At 43.6% G+C, this 13,369-nt stretch overlaps 1 pseudogene; it reads left to right on the top strand.

The window, feature by feature from the left end:
- The first annotated feature begins 290 nt into the window (after positions 1 to 290).
- LOC147422004 (uncharacterized) lies at positions 291 to 988 on the top strand (annotated as a pseudogene).
- Positions 989 to 13,369: the final 12,381 nt, after the last annotated feature.

Here is a 13,369-nt window from a genome sequence, read left to right as displayed (position 1 = left end):
TGCCAAGGGTAGGACTAGACGGGCACGGCCCGGGCAATGTACCGAACACACATGCAATAAAGGGGTCTATATATGGAAGAGGTCCAGGGGCCTATATATAGGATGGTTGGGAGGTTATTCGCATGTCTGTCTACTCGCTGGTCTTACACTGGTATCAAAGCTCAGGGGAGAAGGGGGAGGAAGAAAGAGGCATGGAGGCCATGGATCTTCATTCTCTCTCTCGATCTCTCTCTCTCTCTCGCTGTGTGGTTCATGGAAGCTCGCCCTCCTTTTGGAGAAGAAGGAGCAGCATGGCAGAGTCCTTTCATGGATGCATGGCAAGGTCGTGCTGCAAGAAGGCCAGGGCAGAGAGGGAAAGCAAAGGAAGGCATGGCTCTTTGGCTTTTATCTCTCTCTCATCTTCAACCGGGCATGGCGAGATTTCTCGCCACAGAGAACCGTGGGCAACAACCCTAGCATGGACGAGGGTGTGTCGGTGACCTGAATCAAATCGGCCATACATGGTCTCTAGAAAATCGCCCTGGGCCAAGGAAGCGATGTCGACACAGTCTCTTGGCCAGCCAGCGCCTGTAGCGCGTCCCCATGCAAGGTTTTTGGCCTGCACAGGTGGCAGCTGCTGCCATCACCCAAAAACGTCTTCTTTTTACTTTATTTTTACATTGGTGGGTGCCCTAGGGTGCCCACGGGCCACCCCAGGGGCCCCGCCACACCAACCAGGGCCAGGACACTATCTCCTTCTTGAAATCGGCCAGGGCTGCGACTAAGACACCGCATCGGCAAGGCTGTATGGGCCGTTTTTCACATAGAATTTTTTGCATATATCTGCAGACAATTGTATTCGACCTCGGAATTCCACCCTCGGTGTTTTGCTCAGGAAAGCACACACCGTTTATACGACGGGCATTCTTTACAGTCGAGGCAACAAACTCTTGGGGCTTGTCGCCATGGCAATCGAAAGGGCTACCCGTCAACACAAAACCGAGGTTAGGTGATTATGGTTGCATGCAACCAACCAAGCAAGCAAGTGCGACGACGACTGATGTAGCTCTTTGACCTTCAAAGGCAAGGTATGCATAGATTTGGTTTTTGTTTGCCAAATTTTTTCAGACATGCTGTGTAATTTTTGCATGCACTAGACGAGTAAGTGTTTTGGCCTCGCATCCACAAGCAAGGCCGGTAACAACTATTTTTCCACACATGCCAAGCACAAGGTGCTTCTGTGGTTAGAACAAGCATGACAAGCCTCATATACTTGCTTGCAACATATATGAGTGCAATTTAGACACTCCTAGCACAAGCACGGCTTGTGACAGTTGTTTTAAGAATTACCATTTTGTTGGCATTGAATCAATGTTTCACATGCCAACATGGCTCAAGCATGGCTTGAGTACTTGCATCCCTGATCTGCTGCATGGATCATCAACAGTTCACTTTTGATGCCCATGGAGTCTCAAGGAGATCGGCACACCCTGTGGCTCGGCTTCATGAAGGGTGCACAGAGCTCGGCATGTCGGACCTCTTGTCACTGCTTTCTGAAGCCGACAAAGATGCTAGACCAGAGCTAACCAATTCAGTTGAAATTGCTTGACAAGGTCAATTTTTTGTACATGATCGACAAGGTTGATTCTCTTTGTTATGGCATATGTCGTCAATAGCATTTGTTGGCAACGAGGCCAGACATAGTTATATGAAGCAAGGCTTCAATTTCTGCATCTTGCATTGAGCTTCCCCACGTTTGGTCTATGCTCAGAGCATACAAAATTGGGAAGGATTTGGCAATATGCTTGCAAGTTATTTCATTTCATGCTTGATGGGCATATATGGCGTAAGAGAGCGTAGTTGTGTACACGCCAACTCCCACTTGCACAACAAATATGGCTATCAACCATCTATGAGACATCAGATATGGCTATGAGCCATCTATCCGATAGCCACATATGGCTATGAGCCATTTGTGAGCAATTTTTCTCCTACAAAATTTCATGACAACTGGTTGCAGCAACAACTACCAGGCTAGCCAAGTTTAAGTTTTTCTTGTTTTGTTTTTTTCCATGTTTACACTTTACTTGGCAATTACTGTCATTTTGCAAAGCAAAGTGATTTGGCACGGCTTCTCCCTTGTGCCGAGATACTGCCATTGATTTGGAATCAAGGGCTTTGGCACACAAGTTTGGGGAGCTGGCAAAATAGGGAATGTCAGCTCATAGAATCCGTACCAGTTTATTCTGTGCAAGGAACTTATGATTTTGGTTCTCACGCTTGCATTAGGAGATTTCGGAGGTCTTTTGGAGGGCCTTTTGGTAGAGAGAGGAAAATAAGCTCCTCCAATGAGAGAAGAGCCTACGTTACGTAGAAAAATAGATTGATATTAACAAAAATATAAAAGGTGTCCCTCTCCTCATTTAATAATCTAGTGGTCCTTGAAGACGAGCACTCTCTTTTATTTAATGCGAGCACCTTTTTCAGAAGGTAGATGTGGTGCATTTGATATGGGATACGTCATCACTAGAACTCAAAAAGTCACAAAACTATCAAGTGGTGGAAGATTTTGAAACTTTTGATACTGCCAATGCGTCCGGAACACACATATCTCCTAGAAATGAATGTCCAATTGCCTCGCTTAGACATCCAAAGAGGCCAAAAATGTCAAACACCCCTAAAAGAACATTTTACTAACGGCACGCGAGGGGGCATTTCAAAATTTTGGAATGCCTCCTCGCGCGCCGTTAGTAAAAAGGCCCCTTTTCCCTCTTTTTAGGGAGCTTTTTGAGAGGAAAATGTCTAAAAACCTCTAAAAAGGGGCTTTTTGGAAAGATAAGTGTCCAAAAATCACTAAAAAGAGCTTTGTACTAACGGCGCGCGAGGGGGCATTCCAAAATTTTGGAATGCCTCCTCGCGCGCCGTTAGTAAAAAGGCCCTTTGTTCCTCTTTTTAGGGAGCTTTTTGAGAGGAAAATGTCCAAAAACCTCTAAAAAGGGGCTTTTTGGAAAGATAAGTGTCCAAAAATCACTAAAAAAAGCTTTGTACTAACGGCGCGCCAGGGGGCATTCCAAAATTTTGGAATGCCTCCTCGCGCGCCGTTAGTAAAAAGGCCCTTTTTTTTTTTTTAGGGGGCTTTTTGAGAGGAAAATGTCCAAAAACCTCTAAAAAGGGGCTTTTTGGAAAGATAAGTATCCAAAAACCCCCAAAAATGGGCTTTGTACTAACGGCGCGCAGAGGGGCATTCTAAAATTTTAGAATGCCTCCTCGCGCGCCTTTAGTAAAAAGCCCATTTTTGGGGGTTTTTTGACATTTTTTGCCTCTCCGGATGTCGGAATGAGACAAGTAGACATTCGTTTTTTAGGTATTTTGGCGTTCCGGATGCATTGGTGGTGTCAAAATCCTCAAAATCTATCACTATTTTACAGTTTGTGACTTTTCAACTTTCAGTGATGACGTAAGCTGCATTGAATGCGCCGCACCTGCCTCCTGAAAAAGACGCTCGCATTAAATAAAAAAGTGACCGTTTTCAAGGACGATTGGGAATATAAATCTACTTTTCAGAGTGTCTGGTTGTCCTTTTGGACGTACTCACAAGGTGCAAGTGCATTTTAAAAAAGTTTCTAGAGAGAGAAATATAATTTCTTACAAGGCCCTCCAAATGACCTCCGAAATTTTCTAATGAGACCATTATAGTAGCCAAGGGCTTACGTTTTTGCATGCAAGGCATGCTAAGCAGGTGGCATGGCTTCCACCACTTTATGCATTATGCTTCCGCTATCACACTCGCAACTCTGTCAAGGACAGACTCAATGATGGATTGTTGAACCTGATGGTTGGTTGCTATCAACACCCAACAACACTAAAAGGAACCTAAATCTAGGACTTATTTCACAGGCAAAGTGCCAATGCTACGTCATTTTCATACAACCACGACCCTGCAAGGCAGGTAGATCAAGATGTGGTTGTGTTTTTCTGTTACCTCTCTCAATGAGAGAGTCATAGCAGACTTGTTGCATGCTTCTAGGATACGCTGCATGTTAGGAATAAGATGCACACGATAATGGCAATCAACTATACACATCATAGTCATTCAAGGAAAGTTCCGCAACCCAGCATGCTCTTCTTCTCTCTCGTTCGCTCTCTTTAAGGAAATAATGAAAATCTTCTAAGAAGCTTTTGATACGTGTTTTGCTCGTGAGTCAGCCTAAGCCAAGGTGCTCTAACTTTCCGCTAGCCCGTGGCTAAGATGCTACTCAAATTAGTCTTCATCGGTTTGTCCATTGAACACTAATTTGCACAAGGGCTATGAGCCACACAGGCTAAGAGCCATTGTCATGCCAAGGGTAGGACCCAACTATTGGCATTCTTTGGGTGATTGTTTTCAAGAGTGAACAGATCTACCCAGAGAAGTATACATCGACGTTAATGGACAAGTAAGGGTCTTGTCATTCAGGATGTTTACAGTGTCAATTCTGCACTACATGTTTTCAGTGCGACACTCAAGGTGAGTTTTTGATAAATCTTCAACTCACACCAGCTGATCTCTACCAAGAAGTATAGATGCAACAATCAGTTGAGACCGCATGGCTATCCACAAGAGCTAGGCAGTTCACTTGTGTGGATTTCTTGCTCTCTCTATAGCACTACGGAGTGTCTATGGACATTATTGTTTGGGGCACGGCCCGAAGGGTGACTGCTAAATCACCCCATAGGCATTGAGGATCACAGTTTGATCTCTCTCAGTTAAACTTTCAAGGAAAGAATTCCGCAATCTACCACACGGTAGCGGACGAATTCAACTTTTCGAGTTGATTCCAATCATTATGTACACGGTTAACTATGTTTCTTGCCGTTGCCTGCTAGTTGAGCAGTTTCTACAGAGGGTCTTACCAAGGGGTTTGACTACGTAGCTGTTAACCAAAGGGTTTGGATTGCGCAGGCAACACCCATGGTTTCTAGTGCAAGTCATATAAATACGCTTTAATGTTTCAAAGAAATGCCAAGGGCATGTTGGAACAAAGCATTTTGGACCGTAGCGTCCACTATACCTTATGTTGTTACGAACCTAGCTGTAGGGTTCGATTTGGCACATGTTGTCACATGGGATACAACATGGTCTAGGAACTCAAGGAGTTCAGTTTAGCCAGTGTGGAGCATGATAATGAGGGTCCCTCTCACTCTTGTCGTGGAGTGTTTGAAGTTACCTCCACACACAAGTACCAGCTCGTACTTGATGGATGTCGCTTTTCTTGATATCCTTGTTTGAGACATATTCCACATGTGGAGAATATGAGCCTCTTGGACTGACACTGGCGCTAACTTTTTACCAATGTGTCGCGACGAAGTCCCTAGGTTCTGGTCGCATCCATTGGTTCGACCATTTTAAGCACACAGTATCAGGAGCAATTTCAGTGGCCAGAAATTGTCGGGTACTAAGTACAAACTTGTTACGATTACAAGTGTTGTGACACCACCTTAACGGAGGATCGTTTCTACATATAGCTAAGTATGCTATGTACATGATAATGTCTCATGGTTGGTACCTAGGTGTGACTGGGCTATCACATTCTCTTATGGTCTAACTTTTGTTGCAAGATATGCTATATTCATGAGAATGTCTCATGGTTGGTACCTAGGTGTGATCGAGTTGTCACATTCTATTATGGTCCAAATTTGTTGCACGACTTTCACGCACGTACCGTGGAAATTATCGTCATGGAATTGCAGTTCGGATATGTTTGTGTTAAATGCATGCACACTAGGTGTTATGGGCCCTAGTGTTTAACACAAATTTATTCGGAGCGGCATGCAAATTCATGGACATTATTGTTTCTGCAATTTTTTGCACTGCCAGTGCAATCTCTCTTGCAGATTTAGTATGAGTTTACACCCTGCCATACAAGGTGATGGCTGAGTATGGGTGTCCGTGATTGGCTGCTTGCAACTCCAATCTGCTTTCAACCTAGTTGGCTGTCTCCATTCCATATCGAGTATATGGCTGGATACTCTATAATTACGTCATAGTTTGTCGTCAGTCGTGGGCGACTGTCTGTAAGTGGTTGGGGGAAAGCACCTCACTCTTACTGATGCTATTCATCCTACGCGGGCAGCTTACAAGTATTCTATTTAGTACTAAAGGATATGCAAAGTGCATACGTTAGTAACACATGCTAAAAGATATGCTAAGTGCATACGTTAGCAAGAAGTGAAACAACTAGATCGGTTACCTTTCTGGTTTGGAGTTTGCTTCATATGATGAAAGGCATGTTACGGCTAGTTCTAGTCTCTGCGTGTTATTCTCAAGTTATCAACCTTAATCATCAGTTTGGATGAGGTTGACTATTGGCACGAAACCACCGCAAGTCAAGGACTTGGTTGCTGTTGATGAGTATGTCAGCATAGTACTTTCATGGAAAGATGAGCCGAGGTTATATTGCACATTCCATTACCTTCAGAAAGTCTGAAACCTGGGTATGCATTTAAACACCTCTTAGTTGTGATAACTCGTTTAGCATTCTCAAGTGAGTTCTAAATGGAGCCTTCACGCTCTTTTGATTATGAGTTGGTTAACCAAGACGGTTGCACAGAGACAACAATGTGGAAAATCAAGATGTTACTCTTGATTTCATTGAACCTCCCAATAAACCGGGTTCCGATTCAACGAACCGTTGGATCCATGAGAGATGCCACGGTGGAAAACATTAGTGTTCTTATGAAGATACCACCACTTGTGTTTTCGAGGACGAAAATGCTTCTCCAAGGGGGGAGTAATGTCATGCCAAGGGTAGGACTAGACGGGCACGGCCCGGGAAATGTGCCGGACACACATGCAGTAAAGGGGTCTATATATGGAAGAGGGACAGGGGCCTATATATAGGATGGTTGGGAGGTTATTCACATGTCTGTCTACCCACTGGTCTTACAACAGGCACTTGGGCAAATTCCTTCTTTCCTTTCTTTTGCTCGGGCTGCTCCTCTTGAACCGGCTCTAGCCATCTTTTCAGTCTTGTAGCCACCCTTGGTGGTCTTTGAGTCTCGTCTTCTTTGTATTCTTTTAGCCTCAGCCAGTCGTTCTGAGATGAGGGTTCGGGCCACCTTCCTTTTGCGTGTAGTGCCCCATAAATCACCTTGGTGATTAGTTCTCCCGGCACAATATAGGTTGGCTTCTTGTTACCCATCTTTACTAGGTTGTCACGTATATATTCCGCATAACTGATTATCTTTGGGGTGCCTTTCGTCATTGCCCAAGTGAATGTCGTGGCAATTGCACCTGGCGGCATCCTGTACTTCTATGGCCTCTTCGTGCACATGTGGAAGTATTGGTTGTATAACTGGCTCATGATTGCCACTCTTGGGTTGGCAATATATTCAAAGGTGTAATTCCCTTTCTTCTCATTGTACACCTTGACCTCATCCCTTCTTTTAGGTACACTATCCCCCTCGTTGGAGAGGTCTAGTGCATCTGCTACAACCTGCTCAGTGATGATTATCTCTGTTTCTGGCCTGCCTTGTAGATCTGTTACTTTGGCCACTCCATCCTCTTTGATGGTTGTCACAAACTCCCAGACTCTCTTTATGTCCACCCCTGTCGGTATTGCTTTAAAGTAGTTGTGGAGATCAATCTTCTCCAAGTATTCGGCCATCTTGCTTCTTACGAACTCATTGAGTTCTCGCGGCAGCATTGGTAGCTCGACAACATTGCCTTCAGTGTCTTTGAACACTCCTTGGTAGATCTTTAGGTCGTTGGACTCTAACATATCTTCTTGTATCCATGTGCTGGTGGGCTTTAGTGTTCCTTCTGGAATGACGAAGGGTTCCACTTCTTCCAGGTAATCCTTGATGGTCATTCTTTTCTTCTTTGCCAGTGACTTCGCTGCTGCCATAGATCTTGTTGCACTCAATAGTCCGAAGTTAGCGTTTTTTCCATATTAGCTGCGAAACTGAGTTTTATTTATCTAAATGACTTGAAAATTGAAAATAAAGCTTAAAAGGAACTTGTGATACTGTGCATGTGCTCACAGTGCAAATCTGGCCAAAAATTTTCATCTAGACATCCTACGCGTAGGATGTCTTTTTCATCAGAGTTGGTTCATACTTGCCATGCTGGTAGTGCATGGCTCATGGAACATGGCTATATGCTTGGATTTGGACTTGGATATCAAAAAGTGGATTTTTGGGCTGATTCAGGCTTTAGGTCACAAATTGGGTAGAAAGTCCATTATAGGTAGCAATTGTCCAAATGGTTTGAAAATTGGTATATGGGCTCATTGCACCATGGTATTGGCTCCCATGATGTCACTCTTTGCACAGAAGGCCTAAATTATGCTGGAGACATCCTATTCGTAGGATGTCTTTTTCATCAAAATGACATGAAATTTGTTCTGTGGGTGGTCCTTGGCCTATGGAACATGGCCATGCTCTAGGATTTGGATTTGGACAAGGATTGATGCTTGTAAGAGCTTGTGTGGTGTTTTTGGGCTGCAAAAGTGTATTTTGAAGGTGTGCGCTCCTTGCCGCACTGTCGAAGCAAGGGACTTGCCGATACACCGTATGCGAGCCACAAACGGCTCCAAGCACACAACAAGCCTAAACTAGCAAGCTCAAGAAAACAAAGGGTGTGTCACTCACCGCTCTACGCTCGCCTTCGTGGTGGATTCCTCGCCGCGATGAAGAAGAAGCTGCAGTCGTGCCGCGCTCAACCGCTTCGCCGCCATCGTGCCTTCGTAATGCTCGATCGCACACACACTCTCCCTCTCTCTCTCTCTCACACACACACACACAAGGAGGTGAAGAAGAAGAAGATGGAGATGGAGCAAGAGCACTCTTCAATTGCACAAATGAGAGAATGAGTAAAAATTAGGTTTAGTTGGCTTTTATAGGAGCTCACCCCATTCACACTTGGGCGCCCATGCTTAGCCAACTAACCACTTGAATGTCCAAGTTAAAGTGCGCCTCTCATCGGCGATCACTCTACCTTTCCCTATTGGTCCGACAAGCCCGGTACCTGACTCTAAATCATACATAATACGCGTCCATCGTAGGTGATGGGTGTCCGTGTGCCATGAGGGTTAACAGAAGATGTTGGGGGTCAAAAATGATTAGAATGGCTTCAAACTTGATATATGAGCTCCTGATGATGAGGTGATTGGATTTGGAATGAACAAAAATCCTCTACAGGCCAAAAAAGTCAAATAGACATCCTACGTGTAGGATGTCTATTTCACCATTTTTTACTTCTGACCACACAGATTGGTTGTTGATGTGTTGGTGAATGTGTTGTGCAAGTTTCATGGGATTTGGACAAGATTTGGTAGGTCTATGGCCCATTATTATCTCTATGCCCTAACTTTCGGTTTTTCATGCATATGAGGTCAATTTTGGTCCAAATGTGATGAGACTTGGTGGATAGCTTGTAAATGTCATTCAGTTGGAGTCTGTGCCCAAAAGTGCCTTTGAGACATCCTACGTGTAGGATGTCTCCTGATGATTTTTTCATGGATGGTGCTCCTAGTGCTTGCCCTTGGTCCCCTTGAGTCCCTTTTGAGCCTAATTTCAACAAAAAAGTCAAATGGATAGAGAACAACTCCCTGTGTGGACTTCAGTGCCTCCGAGCCGTTTTCTGACTTTTGGAGTGCTTTTTGGCGATGAAATTTCCTGATGTTGATCTCCATAGCTTCTGGATCCTTGCCATATGGTTTTTGTCGACTTTGGCTTCACCGGAGCTTCATTTGGAAATTTGTCGCTCTAGAAGCACCTGTAGTTGCGTTTACATATCTTCGATGATTTGTGGTGGTCTACCACCATAGGACTTGGTTGTTGATGGTCTAGGAAAGCCGCTTGTGAAGTTTGGTGTCAAATGGGCCTGCGGTTTGGCCGCAAGAGCAATTTGACGCTTTGTGTGTCTGATGCCGTTTCTGAAATTTAGTGCCGCCTCGGGTCACTTTTTGGTCATGCGGGTCACATAGACTTGTCGAGCATGTCAAGATGCTCCTACCCATGAATTTTGGTAGCATTTGGTCGCCGTTTCTACTTGTAGGTCTCTACCGTCCGCTTTGTGTGTGACCCCTACGTTAGTTTTCGCGACATAATGACAAACATGCGCGAAAAGCTCAAGGTGGTGAGCCTACCTCTCATGTCTGGAGCTCGTCGGGTAGTCGTGCGCGTCATAGAAACTGCTGGAAGGTCAGTCCGCTCTAGGTGGCAGAAGCTCTCTCCACAAAGTCAATAGTGAGAATGAGCTAAAAATGAGGTGAAAATTTCTTATAATGGAGGTCCCCGAACCACCTTTCATGAAATTTGACATGTGCTCTTATCTTCTTGCGAGATGTGGTTTAAGCTCAAAAATTTCTTGATTTGGACTCCATTTGCTCTGTTTACCAGAAATTTGGCATTTCGGTCAAAACCTGGCCAAAACACGCTTTTCACTCCAGTCTCATAATTGCACCCCCACTGTACCATAGGTTGTCCTATAGTCACTGATCATTCCCATATTTATTGTTTTTCATTACGGCTGTTTTTCACCTGCTTTTTGTATTTTTGAAGTTTTTCTGCCAAAAACTAGCAAAATTAAAAGGAAAATAGTAAATCAAACCCAAAAAATCCCCAAAAATCATAATAAATCAAAAACATCAGCGCAAAACATTATATACACTCACATGCAATTTTTATGGCCGGATTTCTCCGTTTTACCAATATTTTGCTCGAAAAATGGCTATTTCTACTTATATACACACACCTAGGGGCTTGATTTGGCGTTTGGCCCCATATACCTATAGATACATGTTGTATAAGGGCATATGTACATGGGTTACTCCAAAAAATTTTGCAATCAAACAACAGCTCTTAAAATACTCAAAAATCATGCCCTTTTTTGTTGTTTCTGTTATTGGTTCCGCATTTGAGAATGCCTCCCCCCCCCTCCTAACCGGAGTCCTCCTGGACGACAAGGTATCGCCTCTGAGTATGTGCCGTGCATAGGTTGAAAAAGTTGTGCTAATGCTTGGCCGATTAATGTGGCCCTATTTTATGCATACTCGGTCAATGCATGGAAAATTTAATGTTGTGCAAGAGAAGGGAATAAGCAAAATGCTTATTGGCATTTGCTGTCAAAGTTTCCTGTTTTCTTTGCAAGTAACATTTGTAACTCTATTGCTCTCTGTTTAATTGTCTTTTTTGCCGTAGTAGTTGTTTCTAGGTCGAGGATTGGCTTGGCTGGAATGGTCGTGGGCCGTAAGTTCTTTTCTTTCCATTGGTATTTTGTTTCTGCCGGTTTTTGTAGATGTTGTGGCACTTCCTTGTTTGCCACTAGTTTGTTGTTGATTGGCATCCTCATAATTCGGTTTTCCTTTTTCAAGTGCAGTTGTTTGCCTTCCGTTGTTGCTTGTACTGAAGGGAGTTCCTTTTTCTTTTGTTTTGGTATCCAAATGCGAGTGACATTTGGGTTATGGCTAAGCATTTTCTTGGGGATCCATACCTGTTTTAGGCCCTTGGTTTTTGTTTCATTGTTGTTTGTCTGCCATGTCATTTCTATCCTTCCGCATCCATACTTTTTTCCCTTGTCTTGGTAAGCGAGATCTTTGCATTGCAGCCGGTGACTTCGTATGTTTGTAGTTAGCATGATTGGCCTTTACCTGATTTTTGGTCTCGGGTATCATGTTATCCTTTGGTGGCATCTTTGCTTTTGGCTCTTTTTCCAGTGATTGCATGGCTTGCAGCTGATTATTCTGGTATTGCTGAGCAAAGGCTATCACTTGTTGTTCATGTGCATGCTGAGTTTTGACTGCCTTTGCATTCCAATCTATCTGCACATTGTACTCTTTCTGCCACGTTTGTCCCAACATCATTGGGTGTTGTGTGCTTTCATCCTCCACCACATAGAATTTGTGTGGGTAAATATATTGATGTATCTGTACATGCAATATAGTCCATTCCAATGTTTTCAACGGGTGTGATGTGCTACTTTCCAGCACTTGAGGAGTAGGATGAAGTGGACCTGTGAATTTGAGCTGTTGGTATAATCCGTAAGAGAGCAAATTTGCTTGAGATCCCGAATCAAGAAATGCTATCGATTCAACTTGATTGCTGCCCACTTTGATCGCAATTATTGGCTCCACTGTTTCTTCATCCAACTTCGTCAATCGAATGGCATTGATTCGCAATGGTGGTCCACTTTGTTGTTGTTGTTGGCAGAAGTCTTCTTTTTGCAATGCGTTCTTTTGCTTCTGCTTGAGCTTCTTCTCGTACTCTTTGTTTTTCCTTCATTCGTTGTTTTCCTTGATGAATTTGTTGGACCATCTCCTGTGTGAGTGGTAGATGATATCTCTTCAGTCGACATCCACTAATCTAGTTCGGCATTTGTTCACCTGCTAATGAAGCAAGTTTGACAGCTCCACTTTGTGACAGATCACTAATCACAAATGGTCCCATCCCTCGCTTTTTAAGTTTCTTGGCATGTTGCTTCAAAGTATAAACAAGTATGTAATCACCTGTTTTGAACTCTTTAGTGCGCACATGTTTGTAAAAAAAACTCCTTTTGTGTTCTCTTTTTAGCATAGATTGAAGCTACAGCTCGTAAGCGGAGTTCATCTAGCTTCTCAATATCATCTATTCTTGAAGAGAGCTCATGCCCTGTCCATTCTAAGTGTTTTGCTACTCTTAGAGTTGGAATTAAAAACTCTATGGGTAGTATAGTATTTAGGCCAAACACCATGTTGTATGGTGTTGTTCCTATTGATGTTTTGTAAACTACCCTGTATGCCCATAGTGTTGAGTGTAGCTGCTGATCCCAATCTGTTCTTGATTCTGACACTATTTTAGTGAGAACCGTGCATAGTGTTTTATTTGTGGCCTCAGCCTGTCCATTTGCCTGTGGATGGTATGGAGTAGATTTCCTATGTATGACCATGAATTCCTCTAGTAGATATTCAATGACTTGATTGAGAAAGTGTGTTCCACGATCACTGAAAATTTCTATTGGTAACCCGTATCGTACAAAAACATTCTCATACAAAACTTGTGCAGTGGTGCGTGCATCTGCTTTTTGTGAGGCCTTGGCTTCGACCCATTTTGTGAGATAGTCCGTAGCCACAATGATATATTGGGTATGGGTGCGATATGAAGGGGGTGAGATAGGTCCTACAAAATCAATGCCCCATTTTGCAAATGCTCTTACTCCCATCATTGGCCATAATGGCATCTCATCTCTTTTTATTGGCACCTTGCTGCGTTGACATGCGTCACAACGCTTTACAAACTCTTCAGCATCCATGTGAAATGTAGGCCACCAAAACCAAATTCCTATGGTTAAGACAATTTTTGTCGTCTTGTCGCCCGAAAAATGGCCTCCACTTATTCTGCTATGTGCATGTTCTAGAATCAATAGGTATTC

Source organism: Adiantum capillus-veneris, chromosome 27 (assembly GCF_014529385.1).
Source record: "Adiantum capillus-veneris isolate H3 chromosome 27, ASM1452938v2, whole genome shotgun sequence".
Lineage (NCBI taxonomy): Eukaryota > Viridiplantae > Streptophyta > Polypodiopsida > Polypodiales > Pteridaceae > Adiantum > Adiantum capillus-veneris.
Note: the sequence above shows the minus strand (reverse complement) of the source record. Positions and strands in the feature narration are given on the sequence as shown.